The sequence below is a fragment of the Camellia sinensis genome, chromosome 7 (assembly GCF_055761805.1).
Source record: "Camellia sinensis isolate YWXY chromosome 7, ASM5576180v1, whole genome shotgun sequence".
Classification (NCBI taxonomy): Eukaryota; Viridiplantae; Streptophyta; class Magnoliopsida; order Ericales; family Theaceae; genus Camellia; species Camellia sinensis.
In genome coordinates this window covers 92,878,984-92,899,694 of record NC_138967.1, presented here as the reverse complement: position 1 = coordinate 92,899,694, position 20,711 = coordinate 92,878,984, and the positions used below count along the sequence as shown (strand labels likewise).

The following is a 20,711-nucleotide window of genomic DNA, read 5'->3' as shown; positions in this document are numbered from 1 at the left end:
ATAAATTTCATCTCCAAAATGGCGCCAAATCTTCCACCAAATTTTCCAAGGGCGGGAAATTGTTTTGTGACGAAAAATAAAATTTAGAGACGAATAAAATTTTCGTCACCTATTGTTTTATTTGATTTTAAGCATTTGGTGACGAAATTTGGTTTTCGTCTCTAAAAATAGTACAATTAGAGGCGAAATCTTTTTTCATCACTAAAACATGTATATTTGGAGACGAATTATTTTTTCGTCACGCGCTTTTGTCACCATAAACCTTTTTTTGTTGTAGTGGCTTATGAACATTCCAAGGTTAATTTATGACCTATTTTCTCTTAAAAATATGATAAATTACATAATTATGATTATCAAATTAAATTTATTTATTTAATTATTTTTTTTTATGAACAATCTACGTAAGGACTTGTAAAATAAACAAAAAAAAAAAATTAGAGAGACCGAGAAAGAGATAGAGAAAGAAATAGAGAGGAGATTTGGGAAAAGAAATGGAAGCTAAAGATGATTTATTTTCTATTTTGCCCTTAAATAAATGGAGTGTGACACATATATGCTAAATTTTCATTAAAAATTCTAATAGATATTTTAAAATTGAACTGAGACATAATGTGTAAAATTAAAAGACAATTTTGTTGAAGTTGGAATTATAGGATTAAATTAATACACAATTTAAAATGCATGGATTACTTTTGTAATTTTTCATACAATTAAAGCATATAAACTTCAATTACATTCGACCCAATATCATAAATGGAATCAACTTATCTCCATTGTTATTGTTTTATTTGGATTTCAATTTTGAATCAATCAATTCCAAATCAAAAGTGAGAAAAATATGAAAGTAAAAGAATTAATAAAAGAAAAATTGCCAAAAGAAATCAAATAATTTCGACCATGGAAGATTCCAAAAGTATCTCCCTCACAGACCCGGTTTGTAGCTAACGCCCGTAGATGGTAACCACTTGTCCCCATTGATAAACAACTTAACTGTAAATGTATTGGCTTGTTTATTGGTAATCTTTCTCAATCCCTTCCATGCACCCTATTTTTGGTTGAAGAACTAGGACCAATATTTTGGAACTCAGCATAGAATATAGTATTCGGCGCAGAATCTCCTATCCAAGGTAACCATCCTTTTGGATCAATCAAGCTTCCCATCATGGACTGCATGTATACTGTGGTGGAGTAATTTTTCCAAGGCCGACCTAGGAAGGTCTGGACGGAACTCAGGTTGCCCCAAGGTGAAATGGTACAATTTTGTATGGAAATTCCGGTGTTCTGATTTGGATCAATCTTTCCTTGTGCTGTGATGGTGTTCTGTTGGCCAAGCATGGGTTCTCTGGGTAGTATTTTGCAATTTTGGATAACGACGGCTGAGTTTCCGAAAATGAAATCAACTGTCCCATATATACTGCATTCACGATAGAATTGGCGATTGGAATGTGCATAGAGGGTGTCTTGGAAAGCATCAATGCGACATCGATAGAATACTGATTGGTCAGAAGATGACATCAGGGCAACTGCCTGATGTTTGATTGCACCAGCTGTGTTACGAAATCCCATATCTCTTGCAATAAAGCCCTTCCCAAACACAGCTACATTCAGAGAAATCTAAATGAATAAATTATGAGCCATCAAGCTTTTAACTTCAAATGAATAAATCTAAATGAGACACATCATTTCATATAAACTTTTCTATGTACAAATTAAGTAATGCTATACATAATTCTATTTCTTAGTTCATTTTCTCACTCCTAAACACAAAATAATAGGGCTCACATTCATAATATGCATATGGGAATCATTCACTTGTGTTTTGGAGTGAAAAAATATCGTAAGAAATAAAATTATATGTAACATTTTCTATACAAATTTTATTTGTATAGCATTAGTATGTGTACACAATCTTATTTCTTACTCCTAAATACATGGCAAACGGACCCATGTTAATAAACGCAAGCAGGATCCACAGTCTGGTATCTAGAAGTGAGGAAATGCAGTAAGAAATTGAATTGCTTTTAGCATTTTGCAAAAGAATTTTATTTTAACTGCCTGAAAATGGATATATACTAGTGAAATTCATGTAGACTTTTTGTGAGATAAATAAATGTAAAAGATTTACCAAATGTTGCAGTTTCAAATGTTGGAGTTCCGTCAACAAAGTTCAAACTTCCAGATACGACTGTTGCATCCATTCCATCACCAACCATCATGACGTTCCACATGGACTTGTCAATCCTAACAACTTCATTATAAACCCCCTTCTTCACATAGATAACGAACCTTTTCTTGCTCTTATCAGGGACAGCCTTTAGTGCAGCATTGATTGTCTTGTATTTTCCCGATCCATCCATCGCCACAACAGCATTGGCCTTGATTTTTGAAGTCATCGTACTCTGGAGTAGTCTCCGATCTTTGGAAGACAACCATCGTGGCATGTCATCACCACCATCAGTCAAGGTCATTAAGCGTCGTCTCAATTTGAAAGAATTTGCAAGATTCGAGAATTCATTGACGATAGCCAAGCTATTGCTGGTGAACTCAGTCGAGTTCTGAAGATACTTGATAGCGTCAGACTTTAACATTTCTGCCAGTGCCACATCAGCAAAACCATCAATACATGTTTGTTGGTAAGTTCCAGCAGAACTTAACCATGTTTTTAGATTGTCGAAAGCATCCTGTAATGTGATTGTTGTGAGGTCAGCAGTGGACAAATATGAAGTATTAAGATGATCTAACGCGAGATCCAGAAGTTCGCGACAGCTTTCAAGAGCTGCAAGTGACATGTTATCGGTGACACCTTTGAATACACCATTTTGGGAGAAGTATTGGGAAGCTCTTGAAAGTTCATTGATAGCCACATAAATAGATAGCTTGAAGAGGTCTTCAGGCTGAACATGGGTTGAGTTAACCAGAGGTTTAAGGCTTGTGAAACATGAGTCAGGGTACAAAGTAACATCGCATACCGCTTTGACTGACGTAGAAATGGATTGAGTTGGATTGCCTGCAGTAGAGTTGCCATTTTTGGATCTTCCTGTACAAGTACCGACTACAGCACCCACAATAACTCCGACAAGGATGATGGAAGATAAGGCAATGATGGTAAGTCGCTTCCTGGTTTGTTGTCGAGCCTCCAGCCTCGCTTGATCGAATTCGTCCACTTTGCCGTAGGCCCTGAGAGAAGCCATGCTCCTTCTCACTTCTCTTTGCTTTGCTATGCTAATATGTTATGCTATGCTCTTGGGTGATTGCTTGGTGAATGTATAATATGATTATATAAGGCATAGTTATATTAGTATATATGTAGGAGAGGCAGGACTTGTGGTTTGTAATCTAACGTGGAATTACGTGCGAGGCAGTTTCCACCGGTACCATGGTGATGATTTATTACATTATTCATCAATGTACAACTTGAGGAGTGCTCCTCATGTTCAACTAATTAGACCAAATCCAATGAAGCACTTTTTGATACCTAATAATTTAGGGAGGAAAAAAAAAAACAAACAAACAAACATTAAAATTAGAAATACTATGTCCCTAAAAAAGATTAATCATAATTTGAAGATTAGTTATATATAGATAAATAAAAAAAATATACACAAATGCTATTCAAAATATTGTGGTAGCCTAGAGTCCTATCAATTTAAAAATAAAAGCCTGTAAATTTTTTAAGAATGTCACTCATTTTATTTTAGTAAGAAATTTTTTGTGTTTGCATTCTAAAAACTGCATATAACAGAATCTATTGTGATTGAGTTCTCTCAAGTCGAGATATCAACTGGAGTATGTTGTTTGGATCAATGAGACCTACTATAGATTATGTTTCTATTATTTAAATCGTTCATTTTATAGAATAATATATATATATATATATATATATATCATAAATGAGAAATATTATTAAGCAGATCTAATAAATAGTCTTTTTATTTTATGGTGTTTTTTCATTAAAAAAATGGATGAAAAATATTTTTTTGAAAATAGACTGTCTATTTTTTTAAGACAAAAACAATAAAATCATAGGAAAATTTATTAGAAAATTTTCTTTCAAATATTTGTTTTCCAATTAGTCCATAAAATATTCTTTTATTCCAATAAGTCATATTATTTTAGACATTTGACTCACTAAATCCTAATTCTTATATTTAAGATATTGTATGGATAATTTTACCCTTACAAACATTACAAGAAGTTGCACTTTTGGCGACTACGTCAATTTTTCGTAGCCAAAAGTATATTTTTGGCAGTGATCAATTTCGGTTGGAAAAGTAGACATTTACCAACACAATTTACTATCGTCGCTAAAAAAGCATAACATTGACTAGGTGCCAAAAATATTGGTTGGCGCCAAAATTTCATAAATTTTAGCTACGAGTCTTATTTTTTAGCAACGCAATAAGCGTCGCTATTAATGTGCTTACTTTTGGCGACGACAAGTTGGCATGGGCAAAGAGTTAAACATTTAATTTGTAATAGTAGTGCCTGAAGGATTACTCTACAAAAGAAATATTATATATGAATGGATTTTTCACTTAATCTTTTTTATCACTCAACTCAACACAAGACACAAGTCCAATTACATTTATTAATGTGAAATTATTTTTGTGTCTAGTAATAAAAAGGCGAGGAGAAAAAATGGTGGTGAAAATTTAGAGTCTTTGTGTAAGGAGAAGATGTAGTCCTTATGGAGCATGGAAGAAATGGTGGTTGGATCCCGGTGGTGAATCAAAGGCGAGGAGGTGGATCTCGGGGCTATGAAGAAAGGAGTGGTCTGTTTACTGTGTTCGTGGACAATATCCCAAGTTCTTTGGCTGCAAAGTCACTGTTTGAACCCTTCAAAAAGTTTGGTGTAGTCAAAGATGTATTCATCCCCTTCAAAAGAACAAAAGTGACGAACTCAAGATTCAGATTTTTGCGATTCGACTGTCATGTTGCATTAGGCATGGCAATCCAGAAAGCTAATGGACTTTTGGTGGATGATAAGGTACTTGCAGTCAAGTATGCAACTCATGACAAGAGCGTGCTCAGCATGAGAAGGCCCCAGGCCAACAGAGAAGCCTTTAACCCAAACAGAGGTAAAGGTACAATCCCATGTATTGGCCACAAATCATTTGCAGAGGTACTACAAGGGGCCACGACCATGGCGGTTGTCAAAGCTAGCATGACCATCAAAGCCAATGAAGATGGTCACGGTTGGCTTTACGAAAGCGTTATTATCAGGCTCAACTCGGATTTCTCCATTAACAGTATCAATTCTGCCTTGAAGGATAATGGATTAGCTCAAGTGGTGGTCAGACAGGGGGGCGGCAGGGATGTAATCTTGACTTTCAAATCCCAGGAGGAGCTCCAATCAAATATCTAGAAGATTAAGGACTAGTTTAAAGACTGGAGTCAGTTTGTTTTGGAATGGAGGCTAGGAGTCCAAATAGACCAAGAGAGATGTGTTTGGCTGAAATGTCATGGTATTCCTCTGAACCTTTGGAATAGGAACACTCTAAACAACATTGGAGCTTTGTGGGGGACAGTCCTTCAATTGGAGGGTGATCTTAGTCAACCAAAGTCATTCTCTTACTCCAGAATTAAAGTGGTTACAACATGCATGGAGCTTATCAACAAAACCATAAATCTGGAATGCAAGGGTTAATTACACCCAGTTTTTGTTTGTGAAGATCATTCTGTCAATCCAGTGGAGTGTAATGGGATGAGAAACATTGGGCTGGGAGAGTGCAATAGCAGCTCCAATGTGGAGTTAAGCAGTGCTGCGGAAAATGACTTCATAGACAAGGGTTGCAAGAGGAAAGATGATGTTGATTCAGTGGCAAAACAGCATGACTTGTCTGTTGTTGCGATGCCTTCTTCCATTGATGTGGCACAAAGGAATGAGCTTTCTCAATGCAACAGTAGAGAGACAGTGGACACAGTCATTGACGAGACAAGGTGTGATATGGAGGTCAGCAGACCTACTGCAATAGGTGGGAAAGAAGCAATGATGGAGGAGCGTGCACCCTGCACAAAGAACAATGACCACTCACAGAGGTGTGTTGAGTAGGCTTCTGCACCTGGCTTGTTCAAAAGTATCAGCGGATCCATAGATGGGTTTGGGCCAGGTATTAATCTGGAGGTTGCATTGGGCCATCCGAACAATGAGCATATAGTACAAGGCCTTATTCCCATGCTATTTGAACAAGGTAACAGGGCATGCAATAATTCTTTATTACCTGGGCCTCACTTAGATGCTGTTTCAAATGGGTCAGGCACTATGAGTTTACATGATCAAGGCCCAGTTCGGTCTGCCAAGAAAGCTGGGAAAAATAAGGTTCAGATAGAGGGCTTTTCTCGTTTTGCTCGACTCTATGGTCTCAAATCTGTAGGTATCAGTAAGCATTCCTCCAAGTTCGTTATCTTCAGGCCAACAACAATGGCCTGTGTACACTCTGAGCTATCCGATGGTGAATCCGATGGTGAATCTAGCTCGCATAGCTATCTCCTCAAGGAAGCGCAGGCCACTGTCAAATTAAGGAAATATCTGGGAATTAATTTCCGTGGGCAAGAAGAAGGTGTGGTGGATAAGATTCTTGAGTTGGAGCTTAAGGACAAAGAGACTTTTAAAGGATGGAAAGGCTCAGTTGTAATAGCAGTGTGTTAGGGTCTAATAGAGGGTCATTTTGTTTAACTTTCAGGGTTTGGGTTGTCAACATTGGAGCTTCTGAAGTGGGTGTGTTCGGAGTTTGGATCGGAAAAGAGGAGCTACTCCGACCATGACAGTGGAGATGGCAGTGGGTTTTGATAGCAGTGGAGATGTCGGTTGCAATGGGTGTTCGGAGCTTGTATTGGAAAAGAAGTGTTCTGACCAAGGAGGTGGAGATGGGTGTTTATCTCTGCTAAGTGGGTGAGAGTTAGGCGTGAGAGTGTCTGCTCTGTAGGGTGTGTTTTACTTGGGTGTGTTTTACTTGGGTGTTGTAGGGGTAATTTTGTGGGGTTTCTAGTGTTTTGTTGAGGTAAGTCCTTCTTATCTCTGTTTTTTATTTTCTTGTTTTAAAAAAAATCGCGATGTCGAAGGGTTAGCTGTATGGGTGCGAGTAGCAGTAGTTGGGGTAGTTTGTATTTTCCAAATCTCTCTCGATGCACTTCATCTTCCTGTACTCTTAATTTCATGTTGTTAATGAAATTTTTCTTTGCTGATCAAAAAAAAAAATAGTAGTGCCTAAGGGATGCCTCTTGTAAATATGTAAATCTTATAAAAAAAAATGTAAATGATTTTCAATTTTTTTTGCCGCTACAAATTTGTCGTTGCCAAAAAGTAAAGCTTTCTCGACAAACAACTTGTCGGTAAATGTGTAGCCAAAAGTTTATTTTTATCCACTCATATTGTATTGCTAAAAGTGTATTTTTTGCCAAAGCCAATTTGTCGTTGCCAAAAGTAAAGCTTTATCGACAACCAAATCGTTGGCAAATGGCAACATTTACCGACGTAAATGTGTCGCTAAAAGTTTACTTTTGCCCACTCATATTGTGTTGGTAGAAGTGTATTTTTTGCCAATGCCAATTTGTCGTTGTCAAAAGTAAAGCTTTAGCGACAAACAAATCATTGGCAAATGGCAACATTTACCGACGTAAATGTGTCGCCATAAGTTTACTTTTGCCGACACATATTTTGTTGCTAAAAGTATATTTTTTGCCTATGCAAATTTGTGTCGCGAAAAATGTCACACAATCATCATATTTGAATGACTTTTACCGACGCAAGGTAAATTACCGACGATGGATGAAGGCTTTTATCGACGACTATGTTCGTCGCCAAAGGCATTACTTTTAGCAACGCAATGATAATTTCGTCGGCATAAACTTTTGCCGACTCACTTTTGCCTACGGGTTGCCAACGTAGCTTTGTGTGTCGGCAAAACTTTTTGCCAACGAATTTTCCCTTTTAGCAACATATTTTGTTGCGTTGCGAAAAATGCAATTTCTTATAGTGAAATATGTTGTGAACCCTTAGCAACTTAGTAATGTGAACATTCACATTAAATAAATTTGACAGTGTGATGAATTGTCACGCTAACAATGTAAATGTTCATATCGCAAAACATCCATACTGACAATGTGAATATTAATGTGTATTTCACCCTATTATTATTAGGGATATTTTGGTAATTATATTACCTATAGGACTTGTTAGAATATAAAAAAATAATTTAAACTAAATAGAATATAAGTATGTAAAGAGAGATTTATAAATAAATGTCCCATAAAAATAATATAATTATCAAATCATTCTAACTTTTTTTTATAAATAATATACATAAAATACTTTTCAAAATAAACGTTTCAAATTATTAAAATTGGACTATAAAAAACTCCATAAACCCACACAATACGGTCCAATTAAAATTCTCAACTTAAAAAATCTAAACCTTCTAGAATTTTGTATAGAACTTATGTTGGCCAATCGTTTTGCTATTTTGAAATCCTCGGCGTACAGTTGACTTATGTTGGGGAGACATACCCAAAATGGATGATAATGCGGTTCATAAATTTTAAAGGATAAATTACACTTTGCATTACATTTTGTACTAAATTTTATTTTAAATTTTATATATAAAATTATAATAGTCAAGTCCTTACATTTTTTATTAAATTTTATTTTGATCCCTACATATAAAATTGTAATAATAACCCCTTATACTTTTGATTAAATCTCACTTTGGTTTCTGTACAAGTGTCAATGTTCATTTTCTATTACTCAATTTAAATTTTTAACAAAATCTAGTCATGTGACAAGAATGTGATTACGATATGAGGGTAAGAGAAAAATCACATATATTTTTGACCAGTACACAATCTATCCTAAAGTTTATAACAAATTATGATTGTATTAAGCTAAAACAAAAGTATATTGTGAACGATTAAGAAGATGAACTAGGGTTTTGCATAAATTGGAATCACAAAACTCTGTTTTTCACGATAACACAATTTTCAGTCTATTCATCTTACTTTCTCTTTTGATTTCTTTGTCCCATTTTTTTTTTATTTCAAAAGTTCTATTTTCTTGTCTCTTCGCCCAATTTTTAGCATACGAACATATATATATATTGTATTATATAATTGTACGTGTTTATCACGTAGGATAAAATATATTGGTTGAAAACCTGAATGATTTTCCTCCCTTACCCTTATTTTAAAGTCATATTTTTGTCATGTAACTGGATTTTGTTAAAGATTTGAAAATAAAATAATAGAAAATGGACATTTTATATAGGGACTAAAGTGGTGTTTGAGCACAAATACAGGAGGTTGACTGTTACGATTTCATGTGTAGAGACCAGAGTGAGATTTGACCAGAAGTACAGGGAGTTGACTATCATGATTTCATGTGTAGGGGCTAAAATGAAATTTGGTACAAAGCACAGGGATGTAAAGTGCAATTTATCCAATTTTAAATTTTCCACACTTCTTTACATAATTTAATTAGGTTTATTACACTTTGTATTATTAAATTATCGCCAAATTATCTATTTAATTCATAGACTATCAATTGAATCTACTAAATTCTTAAAGTATTCTTAAACTATCAATTGAATCTACTAAATTCTTAAAGTATACAAATAAAAATATATTAAGTCTTTAAACTATCGATTGAATATATTAAGTTTCTAAAGTATTTTATTCTAACATATTTAGTCCCCAAAAGGATTATAAAAATAAAATATATGCCCACAAGTATTATAAATTATAAAAAGATCATAATTGGTTAAGATTTTATTTCAAAAAAAAAATTAAATTTCTATTTTGTCTTTTAAAAGTATTTTATTTCACTGTGTTTAAAATAGTAACGGAGTTTGGTCTTTTAATTTTTCATTAAAATTATATGATTATTAGATACACTAAAAGATTAGAATTAGATAACTTAAATAATAACATTTTGTTACAAATAATAATAAAACAAAATAATACATTAACTAAGTTAAAAAGAAGGGCACTCGGGAGATAAATTCACTTTTGGATTTTCTTTGTCTAAGTCCCAACGCTAAAACATTTTGTCCATAAGGACAAACTCAAGTAAAATGATCAAAATACCCTTTCTTATATATATATATATATATATATTTATATCATAAATCCGGTCCCAAAACCATTACAGTCAAACTCCCTCTGTTTCTCTTCCCTCTACTCTCTCTCTCTCTCTCTATCTCTCTCTCTCTCCTCTCTTCTCTCTCTTCATGATTGACTGTCGCTCTTCACTTCTCTCTATCTCTCTGTGACTATCACGACTACTGTGGCAGTAAATATTTGAGATCACAAATCGTCCCTAGGGTTTTGTCGTTGTTTGTGTGGTCTCGCCAAACCCTCCACCACCCCAACGACGCTGACACGAACCCCAATCAGTCTCTCATCTCATTGATATGTCTTCTCCTCTCTACAGCAACCTCGACAACGATGGCAAACATCAACAATCGCAATCTGATCTCTTCGAAGAAGCTTGTTCAATGATGTCATCCTTCTCCGAAGCTCCGAACCCTAACCCTAACAATCTCAATATCTCTCTCCCTCTCTCTCTCTCTCTCTCTCTCTCTCTCTCTCTCTCTCTCTCTCTCTCTCTCTCTCTCCAGCTTCAGCTCCAGCTCCAACTCCAGCTCCATCTCTCATCCACTTCTCATTCAACCAAGACTTCGCTTACCTGGTCACTGAAATCGACTACGGATTTCAAATCTACAAAAGCAACCCTTTGTGAGATTTTTTTATGGGAGTTCAAAAATGGTAGCAGTATCGACATCATTCATATGCTTTTCCAGTGCAATATTCTTGCCTTGGTTGGCGATGGTTCTGAGCCTTATTATGTAGCATTCTGAAAATTCTCTTCATCGCTCGAGCGAAGGTTTGCTCGCTCGAGCGGTCTTCCAGGCATCCAGTACTTTTATTTGCAGTTTAGAGATTCTAAGAGAAGGCGATGTTCGCTTGAACGCAGAAGTGTTCACTCAATAGGTTTGTTCTTTATGGCCTGAACTTCTGGGAGTGTGAGTTCTACGCTCGAGCAAAAGTTATGTCACTCGAGCAGTCTTGTGTCTCTGATGCTCAAAGTGGTCTATTTGGGATGAGAACATTAAAAAGTCATTTTTCGCCCATTTTTCTTCATCCTTTCCATATTCTTTCTCTATCCTTTCTCTCTTTCCAGCCATTGTTAAGCTTCAAAGTTCTTTAAACCTTGGATTTCATCTCCTTTTAGTGAGAATCTCACCCTAGTCCCTTCTACAAAAATGATGAGCATGACGAGGACTTTCTATCAATTTGAGTGGATTGTGTTTTCATTGAAGTTGGTATTCCGGGTTTCGTCATCTTCTTGCTAAAGGTAGGGATTTCTTTGCTTCTCCTCAATATTTTTGTGTGGATAAATATGTGGTATGTTTTTATTGCATAAAACCTTATGTTGAAAGGGGTTTTCTTGAAAATCATGTAGAGAGAGTTAGGGTTTCCAAGTCATAAATATGTGATTAAAGTAGATTATGGAAGTTTTGGTGTTAAGGGAACATGATTGTGTGCTTTACGGTAGAAAGCCCCAAATTTTATCCAAACCCTAGTTTTGAATTTTATTTTAACATGGAGTTTTTCTTTAATTGGCCTTTGATTCTTGAAATTGAGTTGATGCTTGGTTGAATTGGGTATGAATGTTGATTCTTGAAATTGAGTTGATGCTTGGTTGAATTGGGTATGAATGTTGATTGTTAGATGTTATGAGAACAATCCTTGTGGGATGGGTTCATGTTATAGTAATTGGTGATAGAATTTGGTGTTATGAACTATGGGAGGTGTATGATATTAAATGAGTTGTGTAATTTAAATAAAAAAAGTTGTGATTGAAGTGTGAAAAAAAATCATATTTGTTTATAAAGAAGAAATTTTACCTTTATTATTAAATGTGATGTAGGTGTAATTTTTCTACATTAAAATAAGGAATTGATGGGTTAAATTTTTGGAAAAAAGGTCCATTTCCTTCCAGTAAAGTGTGGCGCTTGATAAAGGTTCCATTTTCCTTTCGGCTAGCCACCAGTAAAGCGTGGCGCTTGAGAGAGGTTTCAGCTTTCCTTTTGTTGTAACATCTGGTAAACTGTGTTGGTGTGGCTTGGTTGGTGAAGCTGATTATTGGTATGTGCATATTCGTTGTTAACTATGTGATAACTTTATCTATGTAAATGTGTTGAATTGTATTTGGGAATTGAAATGTGTAATTGAGATAAGATTGAAATGAATCGAATTGTATGACCTCAATGTGTGAAATGTGTTGTCGCGTGTATGTGTTTGGTGTTATGCAATTATTGGTAAAGCGACAAGTTATGACGTTATTAATGAGTATGAATTATGAATTAAAGGGAGTAAATGATCAATTGGCCTAAGACCTTTCTCTAAGGAAAACGAGATTTAAGGAAATATTGAATTTTGATAAGATAAAGAGTTAACAAAGGAGGCCTCTTTGAAATATCAAGTGAGATTTTGTGAAAAAGGGTATCTATTTATGTAATCTATTTTGCATATAAAAGGACACATTATTTATATATGTATCACTTGATAGCATTCATGATCACATTTATCTATTGGTTATTATTATTGAGAATCATTGTAAATCCCTACTGAACCTATCCTATGTTCTTTAACCATTTTACAGGGACAACGTCTGATTCAACGGTTTGAAGATCATGAAGTTTCTGTTTCATTAAGAATCCTTACCTTGTAGATTATAGATAAAGGGTTGGAGTGTTGTGATAAGGATATTATTCTTCTATTGTATATGACTATTGTGTAATCTTTTGTGTAAGCCTTGAGAAAGTATGGTGAATATTTGTATAGAACATTTCTATCATTGTAATTATGCGAGAGAAAACCTTATTTATTCTATTTTGTTTGCTTTTCTTTTGTAACTATAATTTGGAAATGAATTTTATAAGGAATTTGATAATGTATCTGAGTAATAACATTTGGGGCGCGACATAGTACCCCTTGAATAAGGTGATGATTTAGGATGATCATTAGGGTGGGTGTATCAGAGAGCTTGGCCTTTGAGGCTGAAAAAACGATGATGGAGAAGAGTTCTTCTCCCATTACCGACAACAATGAAGAATCCCTTCGAACGCGACACAGAAACAGAAGCCCAAGCAACTCCTCCTTATGGACGTTGTGCCTTTTTCAAGTCTAAGGCCCATTTCCCACATCAACTTGCCTGACCAACAAAGAGTCGCCACTTAATTTTTAAAGGGGAATTAAGAAACCTTTAACAATGGAAACTCAGTTAAGGAGTGTATCACGACCCAAACCCGGCCCTATGGGTTTAGCACCTTAACCGGCCAGTAATCCGAGATTACCGAAGGCCTGCAGAACAGTAACACAGTAAAACAGAGTACAGGGCCTGACGGAAGCCAATACAGTAAATAAGTAATGTCCATTGAGCTGTGTCAGTCTGTATGCAAAAAGACTTTTCATACATTTGTACGTAGACAGTGCAGAACAGTATGCACAATATTTACAATCATTCAGACTAGGGACTTCATCCCTTACATAACAGTACAGTAACACGCAGTCTATACAATCCATTCAGTTATTACAAAACAGTAAAACAGTACAGAAGGGGGAATTGTAAAACACCCCTAAGCCTTAACACGATAGGCTCGGAACCTCGCAGTGAGGCACATAGGCTGGCTTGACAAAACTGGAGTAACCCTGACGCTCCTAGCCGCGGTCTGGTGCCTGTACACCTACATATATATATGAGCAGTGAGCTAAAGCCCAGTGAATAACATAATGCGGAAAGAGGTTAAGAATGAATGTCCTTACAGTATGAAAACAGTTCAATTAAACAGTATTTCAGTTGTTCAGTCAGTACAGTCATATGTGGTACACCCATTAGCATAACAGTACAGTAAGCAGTAGGTCTTAAAAGACCGAACAGTAATGATGGCCATCAGTCAGTAAACAGTAGTGGTTCCAACAAGGGAACCGACAGAGATTTCTGTCACAGTAACAGTAAACAGTAGGTGCTAAGGATGCCACAATACAGTTCAGAATACAGGACATACATTCATTCAGTTAACAGTATTCAATTCAGAAACAGTACAGTTCAGTTGTTCAGAAAATAATCATTTTTGAACATATCTTTACACAATCGTTACTCACAGAGTTCTGGGTTACAGTAAGCTAGAGCGTGCCTCCCCAGTCGCCAACCCTACACAGTTAACAGATTGAACACACATACTCAGTCGATTCAGTTCCAGTTTTCAGTCAGTCAGTTCAGTACTTTATTCAGTTCACTTATCAGTCATAATCAGTTCAGTTTAACGGTAATCAATGGTTATTCGGTAAACAGTGACGAGGGTTATTACAATCTCCCCTCCTTATAAAGAGTTTAGTCCTCTAAACTCGAGTTACTTTCATTCTGGAAGAAAACAGGATTCAATGGAAACAGTTCAGGATATCTTTTAGCCATGTCCTCTTCCCTTTCCCAAGTGGCATACGCACCACCATGGTTCTGCCAGTCAACTTTTACCAGCGAGATTTCTTTGTTTCTCAGCTTCTTGATCCTCCTGTTCATAATCTGTATAGGCCGTTCCTCGTAAGTGTAGTTATCACTCAGCACTACACGAGTAGGCTCTATCACATGGAAAGGATCCCGAAGATAGTCTCTCAACATAGAAATGTGGAAGACGTTATGCATATGCTCCATTTCAGGAGGAAGCGCAACTTGATACGCCACCGGATTGATTTTCTCAATAATCTCATATGGTCCGACGTATCTCGGTGCTAACTTGCCTTTGACTCCAAAATGAGTCTGGCCTTTCATCGGTGTCACTTTCACAAATACGTGATCACCCACTTCATACTCTCTGTCTCGTCTTCTGACATCAGCATAACTCTTCTGTCTACTCTGTGTAGTTTTCAATCTCTGTTGTATCATTTTCACTTTCTCAGTTGTTTCATAAACAATCTCGGGCCCAAGCAAAGGCCCGTCTCCAACTTCTGCCCAGCAAATCGGAGATCTACATTTTCTGCCATACAATGCCTCGAAAGGCGCCATACCAATACTCGAATGGTAGCTGTTGTTGTAGGCGAATTCAACTAATGGCAGATGACTTTCCCAATCTCCCTGAAAATCAAGGACACACATTCTTAGTAAATCCTCTAGAGTCTGGATGGTTCTTTCTGATTGGCCATCCGTCTGAGGATGATAGGCACTACTCAGTCTCAGTTCAGTACCCAGTGCAGTCTGTAGGCTTTGCCAGAATCTCGATGTAAACTTTGAATCCCTGTCAGAAACAATGGACACAGACACTCCATGCAGTCTAACAATTTCGTCAATATAGAGTATAGCCAATTTGTCCGCATTATAAATTGTCTTAACAGGTAAGAAGTGAGCAGATTTAGTCAGTCTATCAACAATAACCCAAATCGAGTCCATACCTTTACTGGAGCGAGGCAATCCCACTATAAAATCCATGGTGATATGTTCCCATTTCCACTCCGGTATCGGTAAGGGCTGCAATAAGCCTGCGGGTCGTTGATGTTCGGCTTTAACTTGTTGGCAATGAAGACATTTCGATACAAATTCTACGATTTCTTTCTTCATTCCCGGCCACCAGAAATTCAGTTTCAGGTCTTGGTACATTTTCGTATTCCCTGGATGGATAGACAGTTTTGAGTTGTGGCCCTCTTGCAGAACTCTTCTTTTCAGTTCAGTATCGTTCGGTACACAGTCTTTCTTGAAATTTCAGTACATTGTTCTCCAATTTGAATCCCGGTCTCGGTTTAGATTCTCTTTCTTCGATGATCTTCTTCAAGTCATCCAGTTGCTGTTTCTCTTTAATCTCTCCAATCAATGCTGGTTGAGCAGAAATAGCAGCTAAGGTTCCACCTTGTTCTCGTAAAACAATTTCAATTTCAGAATTTTCAAGGTCACAAAGCAACTCTTTCTGCCCGGTAATCAAACAGGCTAGATTTCCAATTGATTTTCGGCTCAATGCATCGGCAACGGTATTGGCTTTTCCCGGATGGTACAATATCTGTAGGTCATAGTCCTTTATCAGTTCTAGCCATCTTCGTTGTCTCATGTTCAGTTCTTTCTGTGTGAAGAAATATTTTAAACTCTTGTGGTCGGTATACACTTCACATGTCACCCCATACAGGTAGTGACGCCAAATTTTCAAGGCAAATACTACTGCAGCAAGTTCCAGATCATGGGTCGGGTAGTTCTTTTCGTGCGGTCTCAGTTGTCGGGAAGCATAGGCAATTACTCTCCCATTCTGCATTAAAACACATCCCAAACCCTTATGAGAAGCATCACTAAACACAGTATAACCATTCGTACCTGAAGGTAAGGTAAGAACAGGTGCAGTCACTAATCGAGTTTTCAACTCCTGGAAAGCAGATTCTCTTTGGTCAGTCCAGTCAAATGATATCCCCTTCTGAGTCAGTTGAGTCAATGGTAAAGCAATTTTGGAGAAATCTCTGACAAATCTTCTGTAATATCCAGCCAAACCCAAAAAGCTTCGGACTTCAGTCACATTTGTTGGTCTAGGCCAGTTCACTACAGCTTCAATTTTCTGCGGATCAACAGAAATTCCATCTTTGCTAACAACATGCCCCAAAAACATAACATGGTCAAGCCAAAATTCACATTTAGACAGTTTAGCATACAGTTTCTGTTCTCTTAGGGTTTGTAGGGCAAGTCTCAGATGATGTTCATGTTCTTCTATACTCTTGGAGTAAATCAATATGTCATCAATAAATACAACAATAAAATTGTCAAGGTATGGTTTAAAAATTCTGTTTATGAGGTCCATAAATGCAGCCGGTGCATTCGTAACTCCAAAAGGCATAACTAAAAATTCATAATGTCCATACCTCATTCTAAAAGCAGTTTTATCAATGTCATCTGATTTAACTTTCAACTGATGGTATCCGGATCTGAGATCGATCTTCGAAAATACTTTAGTACCCTGTAACTGATCAAACAGGTCATCAATACGCAGTAATGGGTATTTATTCTTTACAGTTACCTTATTCAGTTCACGGTAGTCAATGCACAGTCTCAGTGAGCCGTCTTTCTTCTTTACAAACAGAACAGGTGCGCCCCACGGTGAAATACTGGGCCTGATGAACTTTTTGTCTAATAGTTCTTGCAATTGCACCTTCAGTTCTTTCAGTTCAGTTGGAGCCATTCGGTAAGGAGCTTTAGAAACTGGCTATGTTCCGGGAACCACATCAACGGTAAATTCAATCTCCCTATCAGTCAAATCTCTTGGAAGATTATCTGGAAAAACATCTGGGAATTCTCTGACTATAGGAATACAGTTCACATTAGCATTATCATCAGTAGACACAGTCAATACAGAACACAGATATCCCTTACAGCCCTTTCCAATCAGTTTAACAGCCTTCACAGATGAAATCAAATACGGAGGGGGTACTACCCCAACCCCATTAAACACAAATTCAGGTAGACCAGGTGGATGGAAAACTACTTGTTTCGTTACACAGTCTATGGTGGCATGATATTTCGTTAACCAGTCCATCCCCAATATAACATCAAAATGATCAATGTTCAATGGCAGTAAATCAATAAACAAATGTGCATCCCCAACAATGATTTCACAAGCAGGGTACATGTATGCACAGGTCATAGATCCCCCAACAGGTGATGATACAGCTAACAGATAGTTCATAGGTTCTAAGGGTCTATTCAATTTACGCGAAAATGCATGCGACACATAAGAATGCGTAGACCCCGAATCAATCAGTACATAAGCATTCTGAGTACAAATAGAGAGAATACCTGACACAACGGTCTCGGTATTCTGGACGTCTCCCGGTACTAGGGCGAACACTCGGCCCTGCCTCATAGGCTCTTTCCCGGTAGCTTTGGGGTTCGGTTTCGGTGTAACAGTTGATGCCGCTACGCTTGGTGTAGCTTTACTACTAGTTTGTGGAGCAAAGGGACAGTCTTTAACCATGTGGCCCACTTTGCCACACCTATAACAGGCTCCTGATATCTTGTAACAGACTCCCTTTTGATTTTTACCACATTCAGAACAGGGCGGTATTGTACGGTTTCCTTGACTAGACGTAGTCGTTCACCCCGTGTTCTGTTTCTTGTTCAATGGACCATGCTTGCCTTTCTTGAACTTGAAACCCTGCCTTCTACCCCGCCATTCAGGCGCTGGCGTTTCAGTCTTTAGTGCTTCAATGTTTGATTCAGCCATCAAGGCTCGGTCAAGAACATTTACATAGTTTGGTAGCTTCAAAACATTAATCCGATCAAGGATTGCAACATTAAGGCCGCCTTCGAACTTTCTGGCCTTCTTATACTCAGTATCCACCATATGCAGTGCATATCTAGCAAGCTCAGTGAATTTCGTCTCATATTCAGCCACGGACATTGCTCCTTGTCTCAGCTGTTCAAACTTAGTTACTTTTCTGTCCCTAACACACTGAGGGAAGTATTTTTCAAAGAAGGCTCCTTTGAATTGAGCCCAAGTCAGAATGGTATTTTCATCACGGATGAGCATCCACCACCTTCTAGCTTCTTCTTGCAATGTAAAGGTGGCTAACAGTACTTTGTGTGCTTCAGAGCACGGGAAAACTTCAAACAATTTTTCAGTATCCAGAACCCAAGCTTCAGCTTTTAACGGTTCAAGGCCTCCCTGAAAGGATGGCGTTTTCATTTTGTTGAACTTCTAGGTGAGAGCAATTATGTCCCCATCATTTACATTCACATTCTGTACATTCATATTCGCATTTTGTTCCGGTACAGCCGGAAGAGGAGGTGGGGGCTATTGATTCAGTTGTTGGTCCAGTCGTGCAGTTATCAGTTCCATCATTTGTTCCAGTCTAGCCATTCTGGCCTAAGAGGATGAGGTTTCAGTTTCATTTGCAGTGTTTGCGTTATCCATTTCACTATAAGCAGTTAGAACAGTTTTAAACATAAGCAGTCATTTGTTTAACAATTTAACACGTTAGCATATAGTCAGTCATAGCATAACCACACACTTATCATGCTCATGAGATGCCCTAATCACGTTTCTAGGACACCCTATAGCTCATTTGGACACGTGTGTGCGGTATAACTCGTGGTAAGTATCGCTCTGATACCACTCTGTCATGACCCAAACCCGGCCCTATGGGTTTAGCACCGTAACCGGCCAGTAATCCGAGATTACCGAAGGCCTGCAGAACAGTAACACAGTAAAACAAAGTACAGGGCATGGCGGAAACCAATACAATAAATAAATAATGTCCATTGAGCTGTGTCAGTCTGTATGCAAAAAGACTTTTCATACATTTGTACGTAGACAGTGCAGAACAGTATGCACAATATTTACAATCATTCAGACTAGGGACTTCATCCCTTACATAACAGTACAGTAACACGCAGTCTATACAATCCATTCGGGTATTACAAAACAGTAAGACAGTACAGAAGGGGGAATTGTAAAACACCCCTAAGCCTTAACACGATAGGCTCGGAACCTCGCAGTGAGGCACATAGGCTGGCTTGACAAAACTGGAGTAACCCTGACGCTCCTAGCCGCAGTCTGGTGCCTGTACACCTACATATATATATGAGCAGTGAGCTAAAGCCCAGTGAATAACATAATGCGTAAAGAGGTTAAGAATGAATGTCCTTACAGTATGAAAACAGTTCAATTAAACAGTATTTCAGTTGTTCAGTCAGTACAGTCATATGTGGTTCACCCATTAGCATAACAGTACAGTAAGCAGTAGGTCTTAAAAGACCGAACAGTAATGATGGCCATCAGTCAGTAAACAGTAGTGGTTCCAACAAGGGAACCGACAGAGATTTCTGTCACAGTAACAGTAAACAGTAGGTGCTAAGAATGCCACAATACAGTTCAGAATATAGGACATACATTCATTCAGTTAACAGTATTCAATTCAGAAACAGTACAGTTCAGTTGTTCAGAAAATAATCATTTTTGAACATATCTTTACACAATCGTTACTCACAGAGTTCTGGGTTACAGTAAGCTAGAGCGTGCCTCCCCAGTCGCCAACCCTACACAGTTAACAGATTGAACACACATACTCAGTCGATTCAGTTCCAGTTTTCAGTCAGTCAGTTCAGTACTTTATTCAGTTCACTTATCAGTCATAATCAGTTCAGTTTAACGGTAATCAGTGGTTATTCGGTAAACAGTGACGAGGGTTATTACAGAGTGTCCATCATAACCAAGAAAATTTCAGATTTAGGAGCTTAGGTACAAAAAGAGAAGGTCATTGAATGATAGCACCTCGTTTTCCTCAATCTGAAGATTGGCCTCTACTCACTTTTTATTTTATGATTTTAGTGGTTAATTATTCATAAAATTCATTTTAAGGCCTAAAACCTTTCACTAACCTAGAACTAGATGATTTGAATAAAATAAGTGTCATCTACTTTAGTCACAAGAATAGAGCCATGTTTTTCATTAGAATGAAGATTCCTTATCAAAAAGAGATTTTTAACGTAATCTAGCCATAAACTTGAACTAAAATGGACAACACTTATGGAAACACTTAAAACAACCAATTAATAAAAAAAACATTTAACTTGCATAATTGAAAAACAATGCAAAAAGAACACATGGCAAAAAGGAAGAACTAAACTTACCCGATCGGCCATTTCCAACATCTTATATGCATGCATAAAATAAACATGTCCTAATCATACGTCT

General features: G+C 37.2%; 1 pseudogene across 1 annotated transcript; it reads right to left on the bottom strand.

Moving 5' to 3' along the window:
• Positions 1-813: 813 nt before the first annotated feature.
• LOC114303960 (putative pectinesterase/pectinesterase inhibitor 24) lies at positions 814-3,481 on the bottom strand (annotated as a pseudogene). The gene is made up of 2 exons (XR_014334634.1): positions 2,126-3,481; positions 814-1,598 (listed from the first exon to the last, which is right to left on the bottom strand). The product of XR_014334634.1 is annotated as a putative pectinesterase/pectinesterase inhibitor 24 (transcript).
• Positions 3,482-20,711: the final 17,230 nt, after the last annotated feature.